Source organism: Dama dama, chromosome 31, assembly GCF_033118175.1.
Source record: "Dama dama isolate Ldn47 chromosome 31, ASM3311817v1, whole genome shotgun sequence".
Classification (NCBI taxonomy): Eukaryota; Metazoa; Chordata; class Mammalia; order Artiodactyla; family Cervidae; genus Dama; species Dama dama.
The window spans coordinates 10360555-10388459 of record NC_083711.1 but is presented as its reverse complement, the minus strand read 5'-3'; the positions used below and the strand labels follow the sequence as shown (position 1 = coordinate 10388459).

Sequence of the window (27905 nt, the reverse complement as noted above, 5' to 3'; positions counted from 1 at the left end):
TTATCTTCTCTCTTCAGAACTAGGAGGTTCTGATTATTATCTTCTCTCTTCAGAACTAGGAGGTGATCCTAGAGAAAAACTGAGCTCATGAGACACAACCATGACTGGAACTGTGGATGTTCCACCGTCTAAGGGGAAAGGAGTGTAAAGAAAAGGACGCAGGCAACCCTCGAAGGTCAACCACTTTCTGGAGGTCTGGGTTCAATCCCATCCTGAAAAGATTAGTCAACAATGGGGCTAATCCATCCATTGACATTTAATCACTGGGCTTCTTGGCTGCCCCGAGGGCTTTCTCATCTTTGTCTATTCCAAGCCAGAATCCACAGTCCTGCGGTCCTTACTTTTGAGAGGGCACTTTGCTCTTTAATCCCCATGTTTAAGTGGATTACAAAAAAATACAATTTGGGAGATTAAGCTTCTACTAGTCACCATCTACCCAAAGACGTATGTGTATTTAATCACTATAATTTTTCTGACTATACAAGTAACCCCTAATGATTATAAAATCTTTCAGTTTGAGAAAACTGTGCCTAAGAAAATAAGATTCTCCCTAACTTCAACACTAAAAGATAGTCATTGTTGCTATTTGGCTATATTTACTGTATTACCTAATGTAATTAAGAGAAATACTTTCTAATTAAAGAAAAAATATTGAGGATGAGTTATTTGGGAAGAATTACCCAGACAAAGAAAATGTGAGGGAAAAAACCCCACAGAACATCTGAGAAAAATGAAGAGTGAGCCAGGTAATCAAAGGCCATTTACAGTAACCATTTTTAACACTGCTAGAGGTCAGAGAGATCTGATTCAAACGAAAAGAGGAAATCCAGAAACATGACTCTCACAGCATCCTTAAGTTAGTTAGAATGTTCAAGGCATTAAACTATTCAACTTGACTCCTAATGAAGCTCTTCAGTTCAAAAATCTACCAAATAACTTTTCCAAGATGGAAACCTTATTGTTTAAGGTACATGAAGATCTTTTTGTGAGAGTTCCACTTTTTCCCAAGTTATGGTTTCCTAGCAACCATAACACAGCAACCAAGAGCTACATCTTATGGCTTTGGTACCAGTCTCCCCAAGGCCTGTACGTGTAACCCTTGTCTGTCTTAGCTATGGCTGGGCTTCGGAATGCTGGAGGGGCTGGGTCCATATGGTCTAATAGAATCCAGACACTATATACTGCTGCTTGCTAGCAGGCCCATAAATTCACTTATCCTGACGTAGATGGAATTCAGAACCGCTGCATCACAGGCTAAGAAGGCACAGATTAAAATTAAAATTAAATTAATGGCTATATGTAAGGAATCATTTTAGCCCTTCTCACTCACATAAGCTCTGTTAACTAGTTCCAGTTTAAAGAAAGGCTCATTCACTCGATCTCTAAAGATTCAGAGGTCCTAAGACTAACCTAACAACATCTATCAAAAAAGTCCAACTGGTTTTGACCCCATTTCTTCCAAGAAAGAGGAGGTCATTTGGGTGCTTTCTTATTTGAAGTGAGCTAAAATCATGCCGCAGGCACCCACAGAACCTTTTCTTTAAAGTAATTTAAATGGTTTGATACAATTGATGAGAGGTCACAGGACCAAAGTTGCAGGCATTCAGTCCCCAAATTAAAGCAATTAACTGTCAGGGAAGTGAAGAAAAGAAAAAAAAAGGAAAAACAAAACCACTGGGTGAATTTTTAAAATCTACTTTAAAATTGTTAAATGGTTTGGTTAAGCGAAAACCATAGTTGGGAGGCTTTAATTTTTTAAATGACAGTGAAATGTTAACGTTCAATTGATATAATTGTAGAATTGAAGTAATTTCTAATCATAAAGATTTCAAAGTGAGATGACTCCAACACTCATAAGACTTTTCTATAATAAAACTGTACTGTAGATCTTGCACTGCACTTGGAACACTTTTTTCTAAAAATATTTTTCATGCTCAATAAATTACTTAAGAAGAGTAACATTATAATGATCAGCCTGCAAATATTTTTCCTCCCATAACACGAAGCACAGCAGAATTCAGGATACAGTCATTAGCAACATCCGGAAGTCATTAAAAAGATGAACTTCAGCACGGAGAAGCCCCAAATGCCTGAAATTGTTAGCCAATATCTTAAAACTCTCTACCCGAAAAAAAGAAAGCTACTCAAATCTAATTTCTGCTAAAATATGACCAAAGTGTTTTAAATAACCAAAATTATCTGATGTCTCAAGATAGTTCACTTCCAAATACCTAAACAACACAGGAAACTACCCTAAGTAAAGAAATTTAAATGTGTGGATCTCTAACAATACTTGTGTCTTTTGAATGCAGTGTTACTCAACCTCAGCACCACTGACTATGGACGAGAAATGCTTTGTCTGAGGGACTGACCCCTGCATTGCAGGACGTTAGCAACATCCTTGGCTTGTCCCACTTAGATGCCAGACATGTCCTTGTATCTAGGTAGATGCTCGATACTTCCCCAGTGCTATGCGTAGTTGCTCAGTCGTGTCCATCTCTTTGCAACCCCATGGACTGTAGCCTGCCAGGCTCCCCCGCCCATGGGAATTCTCCAGGCAAGAGTACTGGACTGGTTGCCATGCAGTTCTCCAGGGGATCTTGCCAACCCAGAAACAGAACCCAGGTCTCCTGCACTGCAGGCAGATTCTTTACCGTCTGAGCCACCTAGGAAGCTAGGTAGATGCTAGATACTTCCCCAGTAGAACAACCTAAAATATCTCCAGACATTTCCAAATGTCACCCGGTGAGCAAAACTGGCCCCAGTTCTTAACTAATATAAGAACCTAATATAACACAGTGATAAATATTTCAACCAGCAAAAAAAATGTATCACCCAAAACTTGATACCCAAGACAGCTCCCTTCAAATTACTTTACAAAAATATACCCTTCTGCAACTTTGGTAAATAAATAGCTGAGTCATGCACACAGTTTTTAAAGTAAATGGAAAAAATTGCTCTTTTTTAATGTTAAATCAGAGAATTAAAAATGTCCCCAGTATTTCTTTTCTATCAGTTAAGTCATTTCAGTATAACTATAGAAAATATAAAATTTGTATAACCTGGAGTACAAAGTTGACTTAGTTACTGTCAGAGTCATAACTAAGCAAACATCTTTACTGACTTTCAGCTTTTCAAAAGCAAACCATATGTAAAGGATGGGAAGAGTGAAATGGTGACTCACAGAATGAAGAAAATGTTTACAAATCATATATCTAATAAGGTACTTATATTGAAAATATGCAAAGAATCCTTATGATTTAATAAAGAGACAGAAACCAAATTTTAAAATGAGCAAAGGGTCTAAATAGACATTTCTCCAAAGAAAATACACAATTCACCAATGAGCACTTGAAAAAATGCTCAACATTATGTATCAGGGAAATGCAAATCAAAATCAAAAGGCGGTATTTCCTCTCACCCATAAAGGTGACTAAAATCAAAAAGATTAATAATAAATGCTGGCAAGGATATGAGAGGTTAGAATCCTCATTCATTCACTGCTGGTAGGAATGTAAGATGGCACAGTTACTTTGGAAAGCAATCCAGCAGCTCCTCAGAAATTTACATAGAATTATCAAACGACCCAGCAATTCCACTCCTAGGTATATACCAAAAAGAATTTAAAACAAGTATCAAACAAGTATTTGTACACTAATGTTTCACAGCAGTAACTATGCACAATAGTTAAGAGGCAGAAACAACCCAAATGCCCATCAACTGATGAATGGATGTAAATAAAATGTGATATATCCATACAAAGAAACATTATTCATCAATTAAAAAAAGAACCACACGCTGGGACTTTCCTGGTAGTCCAGGGGCTAAGACTCCAAGCTCCCACTGCAGGCGCCCTAGTTCACTTCCTGGTTGGGGAACTAGAACCCACATGCCGCAACTAAGATCTCACATGCTTCAACTAAGACCTGGTGCAGCCAAATTAAATTTTTTTTTTTTTTAAACAGAATGAAGTACAGACATGCCACAACCTGGAAGACCCTTAAAAACAATATGCTAACTCAAAAAAGACAGTCCTGTTTATATGTAATGTGCAGAGTAAGCAAGTCTATAGAGATGAGCACAATAAAGGACAGAAGTGGTATGGACCTAACAGAAGCAAAAAATATTAAGAAGAGGTGGCAAGAATACACAGAAGAACTGTACAAAAAAGATCTTCACGACCCAGATAATCATGATGGTGTGATCACTCACCTAGAGTCAAACATTTTGGAGTGCAAAGTCAAATGGGCCTCAGGAGGCATCACTACGAACAAAGCTAGTGGAGGTGATGGAGTTCCAGTTGAGCTATTTCAAATCCTAAAAGATGATGCTGTGAAAGTGCTGCACTCAATATGCCAACAAATTTAGAAAACTCAGCAGTGGCCACAGGACTGAAAAAAGTCAGTTTTCATTCCAATCCCAAAGAAAGGCAATGCCAAAAAATGTTCAAACTACTGCACAATTGCGCTCATTTCACACGCTAGCAAAGGAATGCTCAAAATTCTCCAAGCCAGGCTTCAACAGTACATGAACCGTGAACTTCCAGATGTTCAAGCTGGATTTAGAAAAGCCAGAGGAACCAGAGATCAAATTGCCAACATCCGTTGGATCATCGAAAAAGCAAGAGAATTCCAGGACATCTACTTCTGCTTCAGTAACTATGCCAAAGCCTTTGATTGTGTGGATCACAACAAACTGTGGAAAATTCTTAAAGAAATAAGAATAAAAGACTACCTGAACTGTCTCCTGAGAAACCAGACGTGGAACAATGGACTGGTTCAAAATTAGGAAAGGAGCACGTCAAAGTTGTATATCATCACCCTGCTTGTTTAACTTCTATGCAGAGTACATCATGCAAAATGCCAGGCTGGATAAAGCACAATCTGGAATCAAGACTGCCGGGAGTAATATCAATAACCTCAGATACACAGATGACACCACCCTTATGGCAGAAAGTGAAGAGGAACTAAAGAGCCTCTTGATGAAAGAGAAAGAGGAGAGTGAAAAACCTGGCTTAAAACTCAACATTCAAAAAACTAATCACGGCATCCGGTCCTATTACTTCATGGCAAATAGATGGGGAAACAATGAAAACGGTGACAGATTTTATTTGCTTGGGTTGCAAAATCACTGCAGATGGTGAGTGTAGCTATGAAATTAAAAGATGCTTGCTCCTTGGAAGAAAAGCTATGACCAACCTAGACAGCATATTAAAAAGCAGAGACGTTACTTTGCCAACAAAGGTCCATACAGTCAAAAGCTATGCTTTTTCTAGTGGTCGTGTATGGATGTAAGAGTAGGACATAGAGAAGGCTGAATGCCGACAAACTGATGCTTTTGAACTGTGGTGTTGGAGAAGACTCTTGAGAGTCCCTTGGACTGCAAGGAGATCCAACCAGTCCATCCTAAAGGAGATCAGTCCTGGGTGTTCATTGGAAGGACTGATGCTGAAGCTGAAGCTCCAATACTTGGGCCACCTGATGGCAAAGAACTGACTCATTAGAAAAGACCCTGAGCCTGGGAAAGACTGAAGGCGGGAGGAGACGGGAATGACAGAGGATGAGATGGTTAGATGGCATCACCAACTCAATGAACGTGAGTTTAAGTAAGCTCTGAGAAGTGGTGAAGGACAGGGCAGCCTGGCCTGCTGCAGTCCATGGGCACAAAGAGTCAGACGTGACTGAGCGACTGAACAACAAATAGAGACAGAAAACGGATCAGTGGTTCCTGGAGACTGGCTGGATGGGCGGGGAAAGGAAGTCAGTGGTATCAGGTATGGGTTTCTTTTGGAGATGATGAAAATGTTCTAAAATTGATGTTTGCTCAATTCTGCAAGTATACCAAATACCACTCAATTGTTTACTTTAAAGAACTTAATTGTACGGTATGATTGTTGTTCCGTCGCTAAGTCGTGTCCAGCTCTTTGCGACCCCATGGACTGTAGTCTGTCCATGGCATTCTCCAGGCAAGATTCCTGGAGTGGGTTACCATTTCCTTCTCCAGGGGATCTTCCTGACCCAGGGATCGAACACACATCTCCTGCACTGGCAGGCAAGTTCTTTACCACCGAGCCACCAAGGAAGTATGCATTGGTTGGCCCAAAAGTTTGTTTGGGTTTTTCCATAAAATGTTACAGGAAAACCCGAACGACCTTTTTGGCCAACCCAATAAATCATATCTTAATAAATCTGTTATCAGTAAAAAAAATAGAGAAAGCACAGAAAACTTCCATCATCTTTATCTGCTTACAGAACAGTCCCAGCAACCCTGACATCTGACAGAAGCTGGAGGTAAAACGGGAAGGGAAGTTGAGAGGCAAGGCAGGTCAGGACACTGATATGCTCATTTTACAGAGGGAAAGGAGGAAAAGGGCGCTGTCACTGGTTGATGGAACTAAATTAGTCTATATCAGTAACAGAAAGATCGAACTATAAATATAAGCATCAAAAATCTGGAGAATAAAGGAAATGAAACACAGTAAGGAAGCTAAACTGTCTTCTGTCATAACAGGAAGTGAAATGAAAATGGCATACAGATTATATAGCAATACAGAGATAATCAGTAGAGGAACTAAAAACAAAAATGAACAAAAGTGATTATTTCTGGAGAGTACAGGAGTGGGTGGGAAAAAAACAAAACAGAACATGTTTTTCACAACAAGCTCATCTTTTCCCTTAGTTTGCTAATACGACATGGGATTATTATTTTGCACATCGTTTTTAGAAACAAATCAAACTTGGCATTACTTGAACAGAAGAATCCACGTGAAAGAAGGAGTATAGCTGGCATCAGGAAGAATACTGTGGTCGATCACCATCAGTGAGTGAAACTGCGATTGCAATATATCACAGCAAAACCGACTCAAGTTTGTTTGTTTGTTTTTTTCATTTATTTTTATTAGTTGGAGGCTAATTACTTTATAATATTGTAGTGGTTTTTGTCATACATTGACATGAATCAGCCATGGATTTACATGTATTCCCCATCCCGATTGTTTTAGAGCCAAAGACTGCATCCTTAGTAAGCCAATTTGGACACGTAACGTGTTAGACCCTTAAGAGAATAAGAAGCACACACAGAGTCCCTACCCTCTCTGTGGCAGTTAAGAAGCATCATTAGGTCAAAGCTTCACCACGGCAAGAATATTTTAAAAGTCTTAACAATTTCTGGATTACCCAATAGCTCAAACAGTAAAGCATCTGCCTGGAATTGCTGGACACCCGGGTTCAATCCCTGCATTGGGAAGATCCCCTGGCAAAGGAAATGGGAACCCACTCCAGTACTCTTGCCTGGAAAATCCCATGGACGGAAGAGCCTGGCAGGCTACAGTCCATGGGGTCACAAAGAGTCGGACATGACTGAGCAACTTCACTTTCAACAGCTTCTGGATCCAAAGACATCTTAGATGAGAGAAGGCACATGGGGCATTATTCTCCCTGCAGAGCTTGAAGGCCCTTACTTAGTTTTTTAAATGGAGTACAGTTGCTTTACAATGTTGTGTTCGTTTCTGCTATAATTAAAATGAATCAGCTATACATACACACATATCTCCCTACTTCTTGGCCCTCCCTCTCCCTCTAGGTCATCACAGAGCACCAAGTTGAGCTCCCTGCACTGTACTAGCTGTCTGTTTTACACATGGCAATGAAGGCATTTTAAAAACCAAAAGGTGGATATGGAGGCTGATGCCACAGAACTAAGCAGGATTTGCCATCTGGGAAGCAAGACCCACAGTTACTTCAGCATACTCAGGGTGACAGCTCCTGACGCTTGGGACTCTGGACCCCAGGCGGCCACACCGGGGCACTTCTGAGAATGGCAGGTGGCAGAATCAGCCATGACGCCGGGGACCAGGCACAACCGAGTGACCAGGGTACCCAAACGATCTAGGGGCCTTATAGGCATGGAGAGCGATGCCGTGGTTATCAGATCCCAGGGGTCTACCGCACAAGAAAGAATTTGACCCCCATGTTCCCACTCCAAGGACATTCTTGTGTATGTGAGGAGATCAGGAGGTGCATTTCAGGGACTCCCCTGGTGGCCCAGGGGTTAAGACACAGCCCTGTCACTGCTGAGGACCCAGGTTCAATCTGGTCAGGGAACTAAGATTCCACAAGCTACCCCTGATGGCCAGAAAAAAAAAAAAAAAGACCAAAACTAACACATTAGCTCAGTAGTTGGGTTAAGTTAAGTCCAAAAAAAAAACCAAAATGCACATCTGAATGTCATGATGAGACTAAGCCCACAGTTCTCACCCTCTCAAACACTGTCCTAAAAGCAAGTGGGAACTAGCTAATGAGGTCCTGGCTGTTCTAGACATTCCATCTTGAAATCTTCTTGTGCCCAGAATGCAGCCAAGAGCTCCCTGCCCACCACAGGAGAGCCATCTGGGTCAAGAGATCTTGTCCCCAGGATCTGAGGAACCCTGAGATGGTCAGGCTTTGGGCTAGAATCTCTCTCCCAAAAACCTCTGGGGGTGGGGTGGGAAGCGGGGGCAAAGCAGATCCCCCCTCCTAAGGGCAGTTCAGGCTCAACCTGCAGACCTCAGGCCCACCTCCTCTTCTGAAAAGTGAGCACTGGGGACTTTCCTGGTGGTCCACCGGCTAAGACTCTGTGCTCCCAAGGCAAGCTGCCCAGGTTCGATCCCTATCAGGGAACTAAGATTCCCACATGCCACAAGTGAAGATCCGCATGCTGCAACTAAGACCCAGTGCAGATAAATAAATAATAAAAATGAAATAAATATTTTTTAAAAAAGAAAAGAAAAGCGCGCATTGGATAGAAAACCCCCAACCACTCCATTTCCGTGGTCCTGACAACTCCACAGGGAAGATTCCCAGACCGAGGGCTCCTCTGACTTCCTCTCCTCTGGGGCCGACCTGGGGACCTTCTCCAGCTCATCATCCCTGCCACAGATGGCAGAGGAAGCAGGAGCAGGAACCAGAATGGATCTGGGTTTAAAAGGTTAGCCCCTCCTGGCCCAGGAGGCGGGCACTCGGGCGACAGAAGGGCAGCCACTGAGAAGGCAGGATATCCTGCCTCCTCCCAGGGCACAGAGAACTGTGTTTGGAGTTTTTAAGGACAAGCAACTGAATCTCCTTCACCTAATTCCCCATCCACTCCTCACCTATCCCAAGCCAAGCTGGGTCCCAGGTCCACCGTCTTCCAATCACCTACCTCCTCACTCATCCGTTTATTCATCAATATATTTATCCTTTAGTCTGTAATAACATTCTGCTGTAGAAGCTGGAAATAAATAATCTGGGGGGGGGGGGGGTTGTTTTTTAGCCAAAGACAATGCCCCCTCCCTTTCATCTCTCCTCCTTCAGAGCGGCCCGAGCCAGGACACACGTGGTACCTTCCTGCTTGGCTCCAAACTGGGACACCCAAACCTCTCTTTAGGAAAGAAACCCTGTGACAACGCCAAGACTCGGAGGGCCTTGGGCTATTCAGAAAGCGCTCAGCTGAAAGCACCTTTCCTCCCCCAGGGCTGCTCCCTGAATCATCACTGTGTTCAGCCTCCTTCGGATGTACGCAATTGACTGGCTCTTACATTGTGAAAGGGTTTTGTTCTGGTTGTGGGTTTTTTTTGTTGTTGTTTTTTCTTTCTTGCTGCTATTTCCAGGAACTGAGACCCCACTTGCAGCCAAATGCCAGGCTCTAAACTCAGCCTCAGCCCAATGAGGGAAGAATCTCTCTCCACCTAGCAAGAGCTCCAATGTCTTCTAGAAGAATCTCACACAAGTCTGGGAGGAATCTCTGTATACCCACAGTCTAGGCCTTTACGGATGGCTTAATGAGCTCCCTGGAGACCATAGGAACAGTGAAAGTCTTGTGCTGGAGGGGTGTGGAGGTTGGGAAGGGGATGGAAGGGAAAAACCCGCCTGCTAATATTTTGTACCTTTTACACTAGAGCATTGTTTTCTTTTCCAAAACTTCTGTTCCTGCCTGAGTACTGCTTTATTTTTTGAATGCCTCCTTTATTTACTTTTTTAAAAGTTTTTAAATAAGTGATTGGCCTACAATGACAACCGAAAAAAATTTTTAATAGGAATTACTAATTACATAAAACCAGATATTTACAGATGAAATGTGAATCATGAAAAACCAAAGAACTGTGCTGGGGACCTTGCAAATCTGTTTTTCTCTCATCCTACATGGAGAGGGGTGGAAAGGGGAGGACATAATGCAGAAACATTCTACCCATTTGCTAAATTTAGAAAAGAAAATGAGTATGTATATATGCATGTATGTAATACGTACACACACATATACACACAAATTCCCAGAGAAACATTGTTTTACATGTAGGAGTCCACACTGACATATATACACTACCATGTGTAAAATAGATAATAGGAAGCTGCTGTAAAATACAAGGAGGCCAGCGTGGTGCTCTGTGACGACCTGGAGAGGTGGGATGGGAGAGGGGAGGCAGGCTCAAGAAAGAGGAGATTTATTTACAATTATGATTGATTCACATTGTCGTAGGGCAGAAAAAACACTGCAAAGCAATTATACTCCCAATTTTTTTTAATTTTTAATAACATTTAAAAAAAAGATACAGGAGTCCAAATGACTGGACAGAGTGAAAATAAGGATATTTCTCAACCACAAGCCCAAACCTATTGGGATTCAGGAATTCCACAGGACTCTGCACACTGTTCACAGGAATCAAATTCTCTCTGCCCGCTCAGCCCTGTGCCTCAGGTACTCTCAGGCAGACGTTCCCCTCCATCACTGGCTTCTGGGCAAGACCTGGACGTAATTCCCATCCCATGCTCCCACCTGCTCTTCTCATTTGGGAAAGCACAGGCTTGACCTTCACCATCTATTCAAGTGCTGTCTCATAGGCAATAAGCAAGCTCCTTGCAATGTGGAAAGGAAGGAAGAGGGGTTAACAGGCACAGCTAGCTGGCCCTCTGCAAAGCTTTGGGGATAAATTCCTGCCCCAGCGCTCCAGAAGGCCTGGGGTTCCATCTGCTTGTCCACAGAACTGCAAGAATTTCTGGGGGCGGGGGGGGCGGCGGTTAGACCAGCACCAAAACTCCTTTCTGGTTTGTTGGGGCTGTGCTGGAAGAGTGGGGAGCTGGGGGAGACAACTGCAGGGGGACAGGAGAGAAAGTCTTTGTCCTAGCTCTTTGGATGCACATTAGAGTGGAGTTGTCAGCTAACGAGATTTCCTAACCACATGTTCCCTTTAAAGTCTAGGCTCCCCACTGATTTGATCCCCAGACAGCAGCAGGGGGCAAAGCTGCCTTCAAGCATCCCTAAGGGCCAGAGAATTCCCAGAACAAGTGCAAGAAGGGTTGCGAGTGGAATTTTAAATGGGTTATCACATTTATGCCTTGGCATCTAGCAATAATGCCATACTCCTACATTTGCTTAGGGTGATGGAGGCAGGCCCAGGGGGACAGAGGTTGTGGGGAACAGTCCCTGCGGGCTTCTGCCCCAACTAGACAACCTGCAAGTTCCCCCTGCCCCCTTAGTTTTTGTTTGTTGGTTTCTTGGCTTGTTTGCTTGCTTGCTTGTACTGGCCCCTGGGATCTACATTCAAATAAGGTGTTATAGCACCCAGCTCAATAATTTGCCCCAACAGGCAAAAGAGTGTTGAAACCAGAAGCATTTTTTTTTTTCAGTATCTGATTCTGTAGCCGAACCCGAGATTATCTTTTTCAAACTATTTATTCATCTGATTACGGACAGGTTTTTCCTTGTTTTTGTTTTTCCTGTACACAGCGGCTTGTCTCTTCGCCTGGAGGAAATCAGCAGTCCTCAGCTGGTGGACCAGAGGAAAAACAAGTCAAAACACATTGACAGCATTTTGCAGATACTCAAATGAAATCAATTCTCCTCTTCCACACTCCCGAGTTAGACAACAGCCTCCTCCTGAAAGGTATATTTCTCTTCCATGCAAAGATAATTACCTAGCAACTTCAGTGTTTACGGCTCCAAGACAACCTGGCTGGCAGAATTCTTTACGGCAGGGTACAAAAGAGCATGTTCCAGAAACTAGCCATTTACCAAACTTCTGCTACAAGACTCAGCTCAAATTTCACTTCTACCAGGAAGCGTTCCTCCCTGCCTCCAGGTATCTCTTTGTTCAAACCTCCCTCCATCCGGGTACTATTCACTTTGCACACCAGCCATTGGTTTAGCTGTAGAAGCGTCCCACTTAGACAAGGTTTCCGCCTCCAAACACAGGCCTGGGTCTCAGCATAACCTCAAGGAAGAAGGAAGGAAGAAGAAACAACTAAAAGTTAATGGGAAAAAATTAAAAAAGTAAACCTAATGGAAATGCAAAAAAAAAAAGCCCTAAGGGATTAGATAAGTAGAGTGAAACCTAAGGTCAAGTAAAACAAGGCCTGTTTGAAGCTGAAAACGGCAATCCTACATGCTTTTTAAAATAAAATAGTAGTTGGGAGAATGGAAAGCTGCAGCAGGGGTAAGCGATGCGGGGCCATCCTCTGCAGTAGATTCCCTCTAACAGGGAAACATTATTCCAGTGTCTCTGTGGTCGTAACTGCCAGTTGCTTTATATTGTCCTTTAATTCCCCACCCCCACAAACGTGGACACTCATTATCCCCACTCTACAGACTTGGAAACTGAGACGCAAGGAGACTAAAGTCGCTCTTTCTGGAACATATCACCCAGCTCGTGGGTGACGCTGAGCAAGCACTGGAAGCCAGGTTTTTTGTTTTGGTTTTTTTTTAAATCTCAGTGCTCAGGCTCTCAACCTCTACTCCAGCTCAAACAAAGTGGATGCCAAGTCAGCACGCGTGGGTAACCCGATCCGGGCTGCTCTGACTCAGGAATGCCCCACAGCTGCTCCGCGGGGCCGCGTGGGTACCACTGAAACGGGCACCAATTGGCCAGCGTCCGCAAGGGCTCGCGCGTCCTTCAAGACTTGCCAACATACAGGAAGAGGGAGACTCAGAATCAACCTGAGCCGGCTCGGGGACGAAGCCAGAGGATGCTACTGGAAGGGAGGTGAGCTTGACTCCATCAGCGCCCCGACGGCGGCCAAACTGAGAGGGCCTCTGATGTAAGGGGGCCTGGGAGCGCCGTGCGCAGCGGGGCCAGGGCACGAAGGCGCCGTCTGGGCGTCTGTTCCCCCGCAGCATCTCGCCCAGGAGGCCTGGGGAGGGGGCGTCACCTGACAGCATGCACCAACTTCTCCTAGCTCGGAGGGGGCGCGCGGCAGCGGCCGGGGCCGGGGGAGCGGGCGCGCAGCTCTCGCCCAAAGGCGAGGTCTGTAAACAAAAGCGGGGCCCCACACGGGTCCCCCAGCTGGGCGATGAGCCGCGCGGCGCAGCAGCATCCGAACGACCGGGCCCGCAAGCAAGCGAGGCGGGACCGCGATCCCGAGCGAGGACCCGATGCACAGACCCCAGGATCCCGCGCCCGGATCCGTCATTGTCTGCGCGCGCGCAGAAGGCCGCAGTAAACGTCTGCTCCCGGGTCCGCCGGGGGCTCCCGGCCCTGTGTGCCGATCCCCCAGGCTCTCCGCCCCGCTAGTCGGGTCCCGAGCGTAGCACCGATCACCAAGGTGAGCGCCCAGTCAGCGTCGCGGAAAACCCAGGCCTGGCGGGGTGCACAAGTCAGGGACGCAAACACACACACGAGACACACGCAAGCACACGCACGCCCTCCCCGAAGTTGATAAAAAAAAAAAAATCAGCCGACACATACAAAGTGCCGTCGTCGCCGCAGGTCAGCGCTGACCTCCCGCTGCCGGGAAGACCGAATGCCAACGCCTGGACACTGTCACTTCCATTCGGCGCCGGGCACCTGGGCGCCACTGCCCGTCTCCCTCCGGACTGCTCCCTCGAGCGATGGATGTCTCCCTCGCTTCCCTCTCCAGCTCCCCACCTCCCTCCCCGAGTGTGGGAAACGTGAAAACAATACGAGCAAACCCCGATCAGCGGGGGAGCTAGGACCCGCCGGGAGCCCCAATGTGCGGGGGGGAGACTGGGGTCAGGACGTGCCCGTCACGGGCAGAGGGGCTCCGGGCTTCCTCATCGCCGTCCTCTCCCGGTTAGCTCCGGCCAGCCAGCTCTCCCTCCCCAGGCTCGCGGTACTCACCCCCCGACGCTCGTCCCGGATCTCGGCCACCGGGCCAGGGACAATGCGGGGCCGCCGGGCTCCGGGGGGCTGCGGGCGCGCCGAGGCGTTCGCCGCGCTGCAGAGCTGCGCGCCCGACGGCGGCGGCGCTGCGAGAGCCCAGCCGCGCTCCGAGCGGGCCCCCCTGCGCCGTCCGCCAATGGGAGCCGTCACGGTGCCTCGGCCGGCGTCCTCAGGGGGCGGGGCCACGGGATGCCCGTGGGAAACCAGGCTCCGATTGGGCCGTCTGACAATCGCTCCGCCTCCAGCCGGCCAATCAGAGGCGGCGGATACAGGAGCGGGGCGTTCGGAGTTGGGCTCCAGCGCTCCAGCAGGCGCACGCTGGGTACCCGGGCGGCATAGCCTCCCCTCCGCGCGCGCGCGCAGCTTGGAGAGATGCTCGCACCCGCGCGCAGGCGCGCGCGGAGGCTGCCTTCTGACCAGGTTCCGGCGGCTCAATCCGAGGAGGGAAGGGGAAGGCCAGCGGAGGCGCGGAGGAGAGGCCGGGGAACGGCGAGGAAGCCCCTAACAAAGCAGCTCTGGGAGGGCCGAGAGGCCTCCGCCTCCTTCCTCCATAGGTCCGCGATGCTGCCTGTCACTGTGCATAGGTGGAGGTGGCCAATGACGTGGAGAGAAGGCGCTCGGGTTGGCGGGCGCGCGCGCGCGGCTCGGCATCGGTGGGATTGGTCCGAGGTAAAGGCTTTTCCTGCCACCTAAGGCGTAGAGGAAAGAGGAACGGGGGAGGGGAAGAGCCAAAAAAAAGAAAAAGAAAGTTGTACCTGCGACACGTGGTCTGGCTTAGGAGGCGTGTGCCTGACTCTAGGGGGGAGACGAGAACTTTTGTACGAGAGGAAGAAAAAAAGAAAAAACCCTACCGTAATCCCTTCCTGCGGATGCTGGAGGTGTTACGCGCTAATCGAGCTCCGGGTAGGGCAGGCTGGCCTTAACCGAATCCTGGGGAGTGCAGGACTCTCAGCGGGCGACGCACCTGGGCCAGCAAGTACACTTGAAATCACAGGCCCACAATCACCTACCGTGAAGTACGCACCTCGAGAGCGGAGTTCACACACTCCTGGGCTCTTCCTTAAAATCCAGAAACGACATTTGCCGTTTCCCTTTCGCAAGGTTTTGAGGAAAGGCAACACCCGCACGCCGGCAGTCGAGACTCTAAGGAAATGTCTTCCCCACACCCGCCAAGGCTTCCTCCTTATCTTAAGAGCTTTGGACACCGCCGCTAAGAACAAAGGCCCGGGCTGAATATTCCTCACAACCTGGCTCAGTGGACCCGTGCGCCCTGGGGGAGTGGGGAGGCCAGTGCCCCTGGGGTTGTCTACTGGAAAATAGAAGGAAACCGCAAAAAAGAATTGCCTGTGCGCTAGAAGGTAACACCGAACTGGAAAACTCAAAGGTTACCCGTTTCTTCTCCCTCCTCCTTCCATCTGTTCTGTGTGCTCAGCCGCTCAGTCCTGTCCAACTTTGAGGCCCCGTGGACTGTAGCCCGCCAGGCTCCTCTGTCTGTGGGATTCTTCAGGCAAGAATGCTGGAGTGGGTTGCCATTTCCTCCTCCAGGGGATCTTCCAGACCCAGGGATGGAACCTGCGTCTCTTGTATGGGCAGGCGGATTCCTTACCCTCCAGCTACCTGCGAAACTCCCGTCTATTCTAGCCTACTCCTAAATCCATGACCTCTTCTGGATCATCTCTTCTCTGGCCACGTCAAAGGCCTCCCATCTCCTCCTACCCCAGGCCTTGCCTCCTGAAATCTGTTCTCCCACTTTTCAGAATCATCCTTCTAAACAGGTAAATCTCATTTTACTGTCTTACTTCTGGGTCACTTCCTTTTGCCCAGAACCCACCCCACTCCCCCACTTTCCCTTCACCTGACTGATTCCCACCCATTCTACACATCCCAGCTTATCGGCCAGTGCCTTCACGCAGCAGACTTTTGGCAAACTCCAGCTGCAGCATACAGTCTAAAAGACACTCCAAACCAGATGTGTCCAGTTAAGGTCATGTACTCACATCTCCCACCCCCAGTGCTCCCACCAACCGCTGTATTAAAAGAGGCTGACAATGCCAGTTAATTATGATCTCTAGCACAGCACTCCATTGTATTCAGATTCTTAACTATCTTGCTCTCTGCTCTGTCCCAATGCTTAGCACCATACTTGCCACACTTGGGGTACTCAACAGTATTTAATCAATGAATTACAGAGGAGCAAAAAAGAGGCAAGAGCTTTAAAGATCTCTGTTTGAGAAGAAGGATTAGGTTAGTATCTGTTCAGTTCAGTTCAGTTGCTCAGTCGTTTCCGACTCTTTGCGACTCCATGGACTGCAGCACGCGCCAGGCTTTCCTGTCCATCACCAACTCCTGGAGCTTGTTCAAACTCATGTCCATAGAGTCAGTGATGCCATCCACCATCAGGATAGTATCAGGTTAGCTAAAAAATTGGTTCGAGTCTTTTTCTAGGCAGTTATGGAAACACTCAAGTGAACTTTTTGGTCAGCCCCATAGATCTCAGAGTGATATGTCCACCAGGTCCCATAATGGGTATTGCAGGAACGTTGAGTGAAGTTTGAAAGATTTTCCAAAAGACACCCTTTCAAAGAACAACCTCATCTCAGCCAAGAATTTACCCAAGCTTCTCAATGGAGAGTCTTTCCTTTGTGAAGCTTTTCATCCCAGGGGAATAGCAATTTCTTAACCTATTACAAGCTACCATCATGGAAGGGGAGCATATATATATGAGAAAAATATATGTGTGTATATATATATAAACTATAAATCGATCAGTCATATATGACCTTTGATGACCCCATGGACTATAGCCCGCCAGGCTCCTCTGTCCAAGGAATTCTCCAGGCAAGTGGGTAGCCGTGTCATTTACTTCTCCAGGGGATTTTCCTGACCTAGGAATTGAACCCAGGTCTCCCACAGTGCAGGCAGATTCTTTACCATCTGAGCCACCAGGGAAGCCCAGCTGTACACACACACACACACACACACACACACACATGCTTATGTACTAAAACCAAGACTATTGTATGTCAGAGAAAGAAATTTTTGTTTTATTATGCCTCTGATACTTGGGTCTCTGGTACTGCAGCTGAAATTATATTTAAATAATATAGTGAGTTTCTGTTTCTTGCGACCCCCTCCCCCTGCAAAATTATTTCTGCTCCGCCTCACTCAAGTCTACCGCCATCATGGCCCTCCTGTTAAGGAGCTAACATGGTTGCAAGATGAGCCTCAGAGGAGTCCTCAGAGAGGCCATCAGATTGTCCTGGGCATAGCTCTTTCCGCTCCTAAGAAATCCTAAAAGCAGTGAAGAGGCAGAATCCCAAAGTTAGACTGCCTGGTTTGAATCCAGGTTCTACCACTTTCCACCTCCGGAGCCTTGTGCAAGTTGTTTAATCTTTCGCAAGCCTCACTTTTCCACTCTGTGAAACAGAAGTAATACCACCTAATCCACAAGGATTAAACAGAGGTCACGCACAGCACCTACTATGCACTCATAAAAGTTAGCTATTGGGTTTAGCTGAGTTAACTAAACTCTGAGTCACAGTTGCCTCATTTTGAAAATGGGATAATAGCATTTCATTAAGTGGTTGAAAACCCTGAATGAGCCAGTAGAAGAGAAATGCTTAGCCCTGCTCGTAAAGGGGAGATGGCTACATAGGAAACCACCATTTGGGTCTTTTTGTAGATCATTCTCTCCGTCAGCCCCACCTACATCAACTCATTAGGACTTTGCCTCGCAGAATCGACTTCGGGCTGACTATGACAGGTTTTGCTTCCATAATCATGGTGGTTCCACAGAAGTTGGAATCAGACTGACCTAGCCTTTGGGTACATTTCTTGTCCTTGAAATCCTGCAAAGTTACTAGAGGTTTCTCTATTATTTCTTGTCTCTGCTCAGCACAAAATGCTGCTGCTTCACACCATGGCAAAGAGAACAGGGCGTTTTGATTAAAACACAGACAAATGCCATCTGGCGTCCCATCTCCTGAGGGCACTGTTGACATCTGAGAAGAACATAGCATTGGCAATAAAGAAAAAAAAAAAAATGGAGTGGTCAAAGACAGACTTAAGGGTTTAGGATAAAAGAACCCACAGAAATTATATTTCTAGTTCATGGCCCTAATTTCAACTACAAGTCAACATTCTCTTCCCCATCGCTCACTGAAAGCCTCACTAATAGCTTAGTGAGACTATATGTAACATAGCTAAGTCACAGCAGGTAATCCTCCTCACTGTCTTGTTGTTCAATCGCTCAGTCGTGTCCAACTCTTTGTGACCCCATGGACTGCAGCGCGCCAGGCTTCCCTGTCCTTCACCATCTCCCTGAGCTTGCTCAAACTCATGTCCACTGAGTCAGTGATGCCATCCAACCATCTCATCCTCTGTCGTCCCCTTCTCTTGTCCCCAGTCTTTCCCACGCGTTTCCAGTGAGTCAGCTTTTCGCATCAGGTGGCCAAAGTATTGGAGCTTCAGCTTCAGCATCAGTCCTTCCAATGAATATTCAGGACTGATCTCCTTTAGGATGGACCGGTTGGATCTCCTTGCAGTCCAAAGGACTCTCGAGTCTTCTCCAGCACCACTGTCTCCCCATATCTAAATCACACAGATAAGCCCGTACCCTCCTCTCTAGGCAGCCCTGCATTTCTGCCTCTGCGTTCCATTCAAGCAGATGTTCCCAGAGGGCAGAACTGAGGTCTGTTTTTCCTGCTGTAATTCTGGTGTCTAGAACTGTGTATGGCACAAAGTAATTGCTTGGTAAATATTTACAGAATGAACGAGTTAGCCTCCTGTGTTCCCTACTATGAAGAGTTTGGCACTTACTTTCTTTTCTGTCATCTGTTTGTGAGTGGCCTCTTTCAAAAAGGATGTGAGGCAGTTTATTAAACACACATGTCTTGGGACTTCTCCGGCGGTCCATGCTTAAGACTCTGTGCTTCAAAAGCAGGGACATGGGCTTGATCCCTGGTCAGAGAACTAAGATTCCTCATGCTACACACCACAGTAAAAAACTGAATACATAATAAAAAAAAATTTTTTTTTTTTAAGAAATACTATCCAAAAAAAAAATACTACCCACGAAACAACTTACTGGTTGACTTATCATTTACTTGGGGAGCAGCCAGGGGAAAGAGGTGACTGGTTTTCCAAAGCAGCTGTTGATGAGTTTGCTCTGAGTCACCCTCAATCTCTTACCAAGAACCCCCTTGACCCAACAGATTGCCTCAAAGATTAGCAGACAGTCTGAGTTGAAAACTAGCATCAGAAAATTCTAGTTAGTCATATCTTACTGGCAGGGACATCTGTTTTTTATCTTGCTGAGCTTTTCTCTAACCAATCAGCCAGGTCACAAATGAATACCAAGGTGCTGACAATAGGGAAGGAGAAAGCAGAATCTCTGCCTCCTAGTAAGCCATTCTTGGGATGGTTTTCTTTTGAAAGTCACTCTTCTAGAGCTTTATGGTGTATTCTGAGAAACAGTTGGAAAACCACTTTAAAATCCAAACTGAGTGTTTACAAGGACCTCCTAACTTTAGACTGCCATCCAACCCCCAACCACAGAGCAGCAGCCTTAGAATATAGGATTCTGACTGTAGCCACCAGTGCAACAAAATTTAAAGAGTGACATAAGAAAACAGAAACACTGATTTTTAGAAATGTAAGTACCCCATGTTCACTGCAGCATTATTCACAAGAGCCAAGATATGGAGGCAACCTAAATATCCATCAATAGATGAATGTTTAAAGAAGATGTGGTATCTATATACAATGGAATACTACTCAGTTGTAAAAAAAAAAAATGAATGAAATCTCACCATTTGCAACAACATGGATGGACCTAAAGGATATTGTGCTAAGTGAAATAAGACAAAGACAATTCCTGTATGATTTTGCTCATATGTCTAAAAAACAAAACAAACAAAATAGAAACAGATTCATAGAGAGCAGACAGGTGGCTTCCATAGAGAAGAGGCTGGGTAAGACAGATGAAGGGGATCAAGAGGTACAGACTTGCAGTTACAAAATAAATAAGTCATGGGGATGTAATATACAGCACAGGGAATATAGTCAATAAAATTGTAATGATTTTGTATAGGGACAAAAGGTTACTAGACTTACCATGGCGATCGATCTGTATGTCATTTGTACACATTCCAAACGACTACGTTGTACACTTGAAACTAATATAATATTGTATGTCAGCCATGTGCTAAGTCACTTCAGTCGTGTCTGACACTTTGCAACCTCATGGACTGTAGCCCGCTAGGCTCCTCTGTCCATAGGATTCTCCAGGCAAAGATACTGGGGTGGGTACGGCAATACAAAATAAAAAGAAAAATGAAATGACATAAAAATGACACAAACTGGTTTAATTTATAAGTATCTGTGGAATGACACATATAGTGGATGATGAACACATTATCTCACTGAAAGTGGTATGATTTTGTAACTTGCCTTGTAGGAAGGAAAGAAAGGGAAAAAAGGAAGGGGAGTGGGGAAGGAGGGAGGGAGGGAGGAAAGAAGAGAAGGAAAAAGAAAAGCAAAGAGAAGCACGTCGGCGCCCCAGCATTTCCATCTGGCCCCTAAGCTAACTCTCCTCCCCTCCTTCCACTGTACTATTCCCTTCCCCAACACCCAGGACCAGCTTCATGGGCTTACGACCCATGTCCTCCCACAGAGGCCTGCACTCAGAAGGGCCCCACACTTAGCTTATTGCTGTGCTATTGCTATCTTGAAAAATGTAAATTTTTGAGCAATGAAACTGCACCATTCTTGTTTTGCTCCTGGCCCCACATTAAGCAGCCTGTCCCTCCACACCCCTGCCACCCCAGGGTGTCTTGCCCTGGGCCTTCCTTGACCCTCAGGTTATACTTTCCCACAGAAGGCACTCACTATAATGAAATAAAGAGGCTGCACATGAATGTACAGTAGCGTCTGTCCTTTATCTGTCAGAATGGATGGGACCTGGCCAGGTGTTAATATTATGTAGAGAGATGCCCTTGAGAGCTTGGAGAGGCGGTGCAGCGATGAACACTCAGCTCGGGAGCGGACCCGCGTGGACCCTGTCACGAGAATTCCGTGAAGGCCCCGGAGGAGGACACACTCCCATCCTGTGCGCCTTCTTCTTACGTGTCAGCTGGACCAGGCCATGGCGGTGCCCAGACGGTTGGCCAGACATTACTCTCAGCGTGTCTGTGAGGGTGTTTTCTGGATGAGATCCACATCTGGATCAGTAGACTAAGGAAAGTAGACTGCCCTTGCTAATGTTGGTGGGCCTCGATCAATCAGTGGAAGGCCTGGGTAGACCCAGAAGGCTGACCCTTCTGAGAGGAAAAGAGGATTTCTCCTGCCTGATGAGGCCTGTGGAGACATCAGTCTTTTCCTGCGTTTAGACTCAAACTGAAACCGCAGCTCGTCTCGGGCCTGAGCCTGCTGGCCTTCCGACGGAACCGACACAGACAGCCCTCCTGGGTCTCCAGCTTGCCAGTCACAAGTCTGGGAGCTTCTCAGCCTCCACAATCACATGAGCCACTTTCTTAGGATAAATCTCTTCACGTACCTATGGGCTTCCCAGGTGGTGCTAGTGGTAAAGAAGTGCTGGAGACATAAGACGTGAAGGTTCTGGAGAAGGAAATGGCAACCCACTCCAGTATTCTTGCCTGGAGAATCCCATGGAGGGAGGAGCCTGGTGGGCTACAGTCCACGTGGTCGCAAAGAGTCGGATATGACTGAGTGACTTCACTTTCACTTTCACTTTCAACCCTCAGCTGAGACTTTTCAGCTCTTGTGTTTGCTATTGATTGTTTTCTTGAGTTCCAAAGACCTGTGACCATATTTTTTTTTAAGTTGCCTGTTTTCTAATTGCATCACTTTACACACTGTTGTCTAATAATATGTGGTATTTAGAATGCCTTCTTAATTATTTTCAGCAGCCATTACCTGTATTTTCTTAGCACCTCCTTGGTTTTCTTACGTGAACTCATCGGACAGGGAAATGCAGTTTTTTGTTTGCCCTCTGCATACTGGACCGTCTGAGTCAGTGTTCTAACTAATCCCTGATGGTCTCTGAGCTACTGTTCTACAGGAGACTCTTGGTGTCACCTTTGTTATCTTAAAAGCTGGTCCCTTCGCTGAGGCTCTTAATTTTTTGAAAACTTGATTCTATTTCAGCTGAAAATTGGCAAGGCTGTTAAAAAAATTGAGGGAAGCCATTTAAGAAATTGAAAAGTAATCGCAAACAACTTTGGGTAGTTGTGACTTTCAGTTCTGTATCAGTTGAATTTTTGTGCTCTTTTCCCTGTGTACGTGGTGGTTCTATTTTTCTCCAATAAAACTTTTTATTTAAAAAAAAAAAAAAAGTGAAGGTTCGATCCCTGGGTCCGTAAGATCCCCAGGAGGAGGGCATGGCAACCCACTCCAGTATTCTTGCCTGGAGAATCCCGTGGACAGAGGAGCCTGGCGGGCTGCAGTCCATCGGGTCATCTGAGTACGTCTATATCTAGCTATCCCCTGTTGGCTTGCTTCTTTGGAGAACCCTGGCTGATGCCCATCCCAGTGGAGTCCCTTCCAACCATTCGGCGTCCCTCTACAACCTGGCGACTCAGAGTGGGGCTGGCCAGCCAGCGGCAACATCACCACGTGGTATCAGAAATGCAGGGTCTCGGGTGGGGGGGGGAGGCAATCCCAGACACGCTGAACCCGAAAATCCAGCACAGTAAAAGCTTCCGGTGATCCATGTGCACACAGTGTCTAGGAAACATCAGCCCTCTGGGAAAATGCATCACCTGGGAGCAATGACAATATGTAAAGTAACTTCTTAGTAAAAGAATTTGCTTAACCGAGTCTCTCTTCCCTGAGGACAGATGTAGGGAGGAGGGTGAAAAAGGGTTCAAAAGAGGACTTAGGAAGCCAGGACATTTTCCCCGTCATGACAAGCCATCAGTTACAGAAACAAAAAAAAAAAAACAAAGAAGTATCAATATGCAAACTAACCAGCCCAACCAACACAAAGAAAGTCGAGGTCAGAGAGGCAGGGCCAGGCAAATCCGGCCTCATCACAGCCTCCCCTTTGTAATGTGCTTGATTGCATTTTATTTTCTGTGTTTTCACTGAAATGGCAGTTTGTGGAGAAACCCTCGCATTTGGCTGTGAACAGGCTCCCAGCAGCAAGAACACTTTTGCAGAATTGGCAGGAGGGAAGGGACTATGGAGCGTTTCGGAAACTTCAAGGCAAGGGGACAACCGAAGGGGGATAAAAAGACCTCCTCCAAATGAGGGGCAAGAGCTGAGCATTAAAAACAATGAGCAGGACAGAAACAGAATCCTGGACCTAGAGGATCTTAGTGCTTGCCAAGGGGGAGGGGGTTGGGAGAGGGATGGAGCGGAGGTTGGGATTAGCAGGTGTAAGCTTTTACATATAGAATGGATAAGCAACAAGGTCTTTCTGTAGAGCATAGAGAACTATATTCAATATCCTATGATAAACCATAAGGAAACAATTTTTTAAAGAATGCGTGTTTGTATACATGTGTATAACCAAGCCACTTTGCAGTACAGCAGAAATTACCACAACCTTGCAAATCAACTGTACTTCAAACCAGTAAATAAAACTGTTACCAGCGATGCACCCTCAGGTCTCCAAATAAAAACCAACTTGGTTTTTTTTCACCTCCACCTGCGTCAGCCTGATTTTTTTTTTTTTCCTGGCCGTGAATCAGGTGGGATCTTAGTTTCCCAACCAGGGCCTGAACCCACGCCCCTTGTAGTGGAAGCCCAGAGTCTTAACCACTGGACCTCCAGGGAAGTCCCCCCAGCCTGATCTTTAATTGATCTACTGGATAAGATGTTAGGGAAAAACCCAAATGAATTTTTGGCCAACCCAGCACATGGGAAAGAACAAAGGCACTTCTTGAAACAAATTACACCAAGTGTATGGTGGTGAGGCTCTGGGTGATTTACCAGATGGAAGCTTATTGAGAGTCTCTCTTCACTTACCGACAATGTGAGGGTGGGGTGGGATGGTGCTGGGGGTGGGGGTGGGGGTGGGGTCGGCAGGGCCTTTCCCACGCCTCCAGGGCCTGGGCAACGTGCAATAGACAGAGCACGCAGGAGCCCGTGTCTGCAGCTCTACCCGCCTCCGACCACGCGCTTCTTCTCCATCCTGCAGCAGTCTCCCTGAAGGGCACGGAGAGGCGCTTGGAGCTTGGCCATGCAGCCTCAGCATAACAGTCACCAGGGCCTCACGGGATGGCAGACTGGTGCAGTGGGGCCCCAGAAATCAACCTCTGCCCTCAGAAGAAGAGGTCTCCATCCACATGACGGTGATGCCCTCCTGCCCCGCCCCGCCCCCCTACACACACACACACACACACACACACACACACACTGCCTAGAGAGGCAGCAGTTAAAGCCAGAGCCTGGTGGTTAAAAGCAGAGACTCTGCACGAAGACGGATCCTGCCGCTGCTCCTTGCCAGCTCTGTGACCTTGGGCAAGTTACCTAATGTCTCTGTGCTTAGTTGCCCTTGTATTTGTCATCCTGGGCTGCCATTAACAGAGGAGTATAGAGGAGGTAACTGACACATTTACTTTCACTTAAAATAGATGAAAGAAATTCATTTTCTTCCAGTTCTGGAGGCTAGAAGTTCAAGGTAGTGGCCGGGTTGGTTTCTGATGAGAACTGTCTCGCTGCGCGAACTGTCTCGCAGACAGCTATCTTCTCTCTTCTCACTGTGACTTCTCCTGAGAGAGATCTCTGATGTCTCTTCCTCTTTTTTTTTTTTTTGACCACACTGTGTGGCTTGTGGGATCTTAGTTCCCTGATCAGGGATTGAACCCGAGGTCCCTGCACTGGGAGTGTGGAGTCTTAACCACTGGACTACCAGGGAAGCCCGTTTTCCTCTTCTTAGAGGACAACAGCCCCAGTGGACTAGCCTGCACCTTTATGGCTTCATTTACCTTAATTACCTCCCATAGGCTTCCCTGGCGGCTCAGATGGTAAAGAATCCGCCTGCAGTGCGGGAGGCCTGGGTTCAATCCCTGGGTTGGGAAGATCCTCTGGAGGAGGGCATGGCAACCCACTCCAGTATTCTTGCCTGGAGAATCCCATTGACAGAGGAGCCTAGTGGGCTACAGTCCATAGGGTCACAAAGAGTCCATAGGGTCACAAAGAGTCGGACACAAATGAGTGACTGAGTACCTGATTCAACCAGCATTTAAAACTGCCTCCTCTGTGCTGTGTTCCATCTGGGGTTGAAGGCGCTTCCCCAGTCTTCCAAGGTGCACAGTTTAAGAGGCAAAGGGGTCCAGCAAGAATTGAATACTGCCTGCCAGGCTGGAAGGACAGTGCTGGCGATCAGTGGTAAAGAATCTGACTGCCAATGCAGGAGATGCAAGTTCGATCCCTGGAGCCAGAAGATCCCCTGGAGAAGGAAATGGCAACCCACTCCAGTATTCTGGCTTGGGAAATCCCATGGAGAGAGGAGCCTGGTAGGCTACAGTCCATGAGGTCACAAAGAGTCAGACACGATTTAGGGACTAAACAACGAGCCTGTGGCAGGAGCCAGCATCCGGCTTCCACACTGGAACCCAAGAATTTCTATTCGGGGGCTGCTGCAAAGTCACAACAGTGGCGCCTCCAATGTGGTTTTAGAGTCAAGCTTTCTAAGCGTGCACTGTATTCATGCTGTATTCATTACTGGGGCTGCCCTAACTGGCCACCGCAGACCGGCTGGCTGATACAACAGAAACAGATTCTCTCTGCTGCTCGGGAGGCTGGAAGGCTGAGATCAAGGTGTGGGCAGGGCTGCGGGCCTGAGACCTCTCTTTCTGGCCTGCAGGGGGCTGCCTTCTCACCGTGTGCTCACGTGGTCCTTCTTGTATGTGTAAGCGTCCCTGGTGCCTCACACTCTGTCCTAATCTCCTCTTCTCATAAGGACACCCGTCCTATGGGATTAGGGCCCACACTAAGGAGCCCCTTTTAGTGGAATCACCTCTTTAAAGGCCCGGTCTCCAGAGTCACAATGAGGTCCTGAGTGTTAGGGCTTCAACATGGGCAGGTGGTGGGGCGGGGGCATTGTGTGTGTGTGTGTGTCGGGGGGGGGGGGGGGGTTGCACAATTCAGTCCATGGCAATTACCAGCTTCACACCACCTCTTCTAAAAGGTGAAGAATAAACACAACAGCTGGGGATTCAAAATCATCATCCAACACCCTTTGCCCATCGTGTTTGGGTGAGTCTTCTTAGCTGAGTCACCCTTTGTTGGATTGAATTGAATTCTTTAGTTGGTTCCAAGGGTCACTGAAAAGGTGTCTCCTACCCTCTGAAGCCTTTCCTTTCTTCCTTTTGAAAAGAAAGGAGAAAACGTGTTATGGAGACGTCCAAAAGTGTTTCTTTTAAAAGCCTGAGAGTGAAGGACAATCATGATTTTACAGCTTTAGAATCAAAAACGTGTAGGAGCTGCAGGGAGGGTGAGGGAGCCCCAGGCAGGAGGCAGAGATGTCTGGGCTTGGAAAAAGTCCACTTTTCTCACAGGGTTCTGAATATGCCGAATTATTCCCTGTCTGTGACTCAGTTCTGTCTATAGAGTCCTTTCCATAGCTGCATTATTCATTCCTTTCAGCATTTACATTATTATCTTTTTCTTTCTAAAACAAGTGTTGCTTTGATCACCTCAAAACTTGTGGTATGTAGGAAGGAACATTCCAGGCTCTTGGAATACCTGTTATTGCGAATGATTTTCCCAAATATCTTCCCCCATATATTTCTTTATTACATCTATATTATTTCTTTGGACAGCTGATGGAAATGTAAAATGTTCACAACTATTTTTCCTCTAGCCACTGCTCTAAGATAATTCCCAATTGGAAATAAAGAGCTTGGGCATTATTGTTAAGATGTTTCTTCACTGTGAATGATTTTATTTTTATTTTTAATTGGAGGATAACTGCTTTACAATGTTGTGCTGGTCTCTGTTGGACAACAACATGAATCCGCTATAAATATACATATGTTCCCCTCCCTCATGGGCCTCCCTCCCACCCCACTCCTGTAAGTAATTTCTCATAGCCATCTAATAAAAGACAAAATAATCCCTCCTGGTAAAAACAAACAAACAAACAAACAGGAATAATTGTTTCATGTAATAAACACCGGTTTTTATCCCAAAGAGAAAATGTATACAAAACAGCAAAATATATGAGCATAAAACAGTATGCTTACCTGGATGGTACTTGGATGCAATCTCAAAAACAACAGAATGATCTCTGTTCATTTCCAAGGCAAACCATTCAATATCACAGCAAACCAAGTCTATGCCCCAACCAGTAATGCCGAAGAAGGTGAAGTTGAACATTTCTATGAAGACCTACAAGACCTTTTAGAACTAACACCCAAAAGAGATGTCCTTTTCATTATAGCGGGCTGGAATGCAAAATTAGGAAGTCAAGAGCTACCTAGAAAACAGGCAAATTTGGCCTTGGAGTACAGAACCAAGTAGGTCAAAGGCTAATAGAGTTTTGCCAAGAGAATGCACTGGTCATAGCAAACATCCTCTTCCAACAACTCTAGGTGTGATGACTCACCTAGAGCCAGACATCCTGGAATTCAAAGTCAAGTGGGCCTTAGGAAGCATCACTACAAACAAAGCTAGTGGTGGTGATGGAATTCCAGCTGAGCTATTTCAAATCCCAAAAGACGATGTTGTGAAAGTGCTGCACTCAGTATGCCAGCAAATTGGGAAAACTCAGCAGTGGTCACGGGACTGGAAAAGGTCAGTTTTCATT

At 46.5% G+C, this 27905-nt stretch overlaps 1 protein-coding gene across 2 annotated transcripts in view; it reads right to left on the bottom strand.

Annotated features, from left to right (window-relative positions):
• The window catches only part of TIAM1 (TIAM Rac1 associated GEF 1), a 451658-nt gene extending 437455 nt beyond the window's left edge, over positions 1-14203 (bottom strand). For both annotated transcript variants that reach the window (XM_061134344.1, XM_061134343.1), the window contains exon 1: positions 14087-14203. The gene's annotated coding sequence lies outside the window, so the exon portion shown is untranslated. The remainder of the gene's footprint in view (positions 1-14086) is intronic.
• Positions 14204-27905: the final 13702 nt, after the last annotated feature.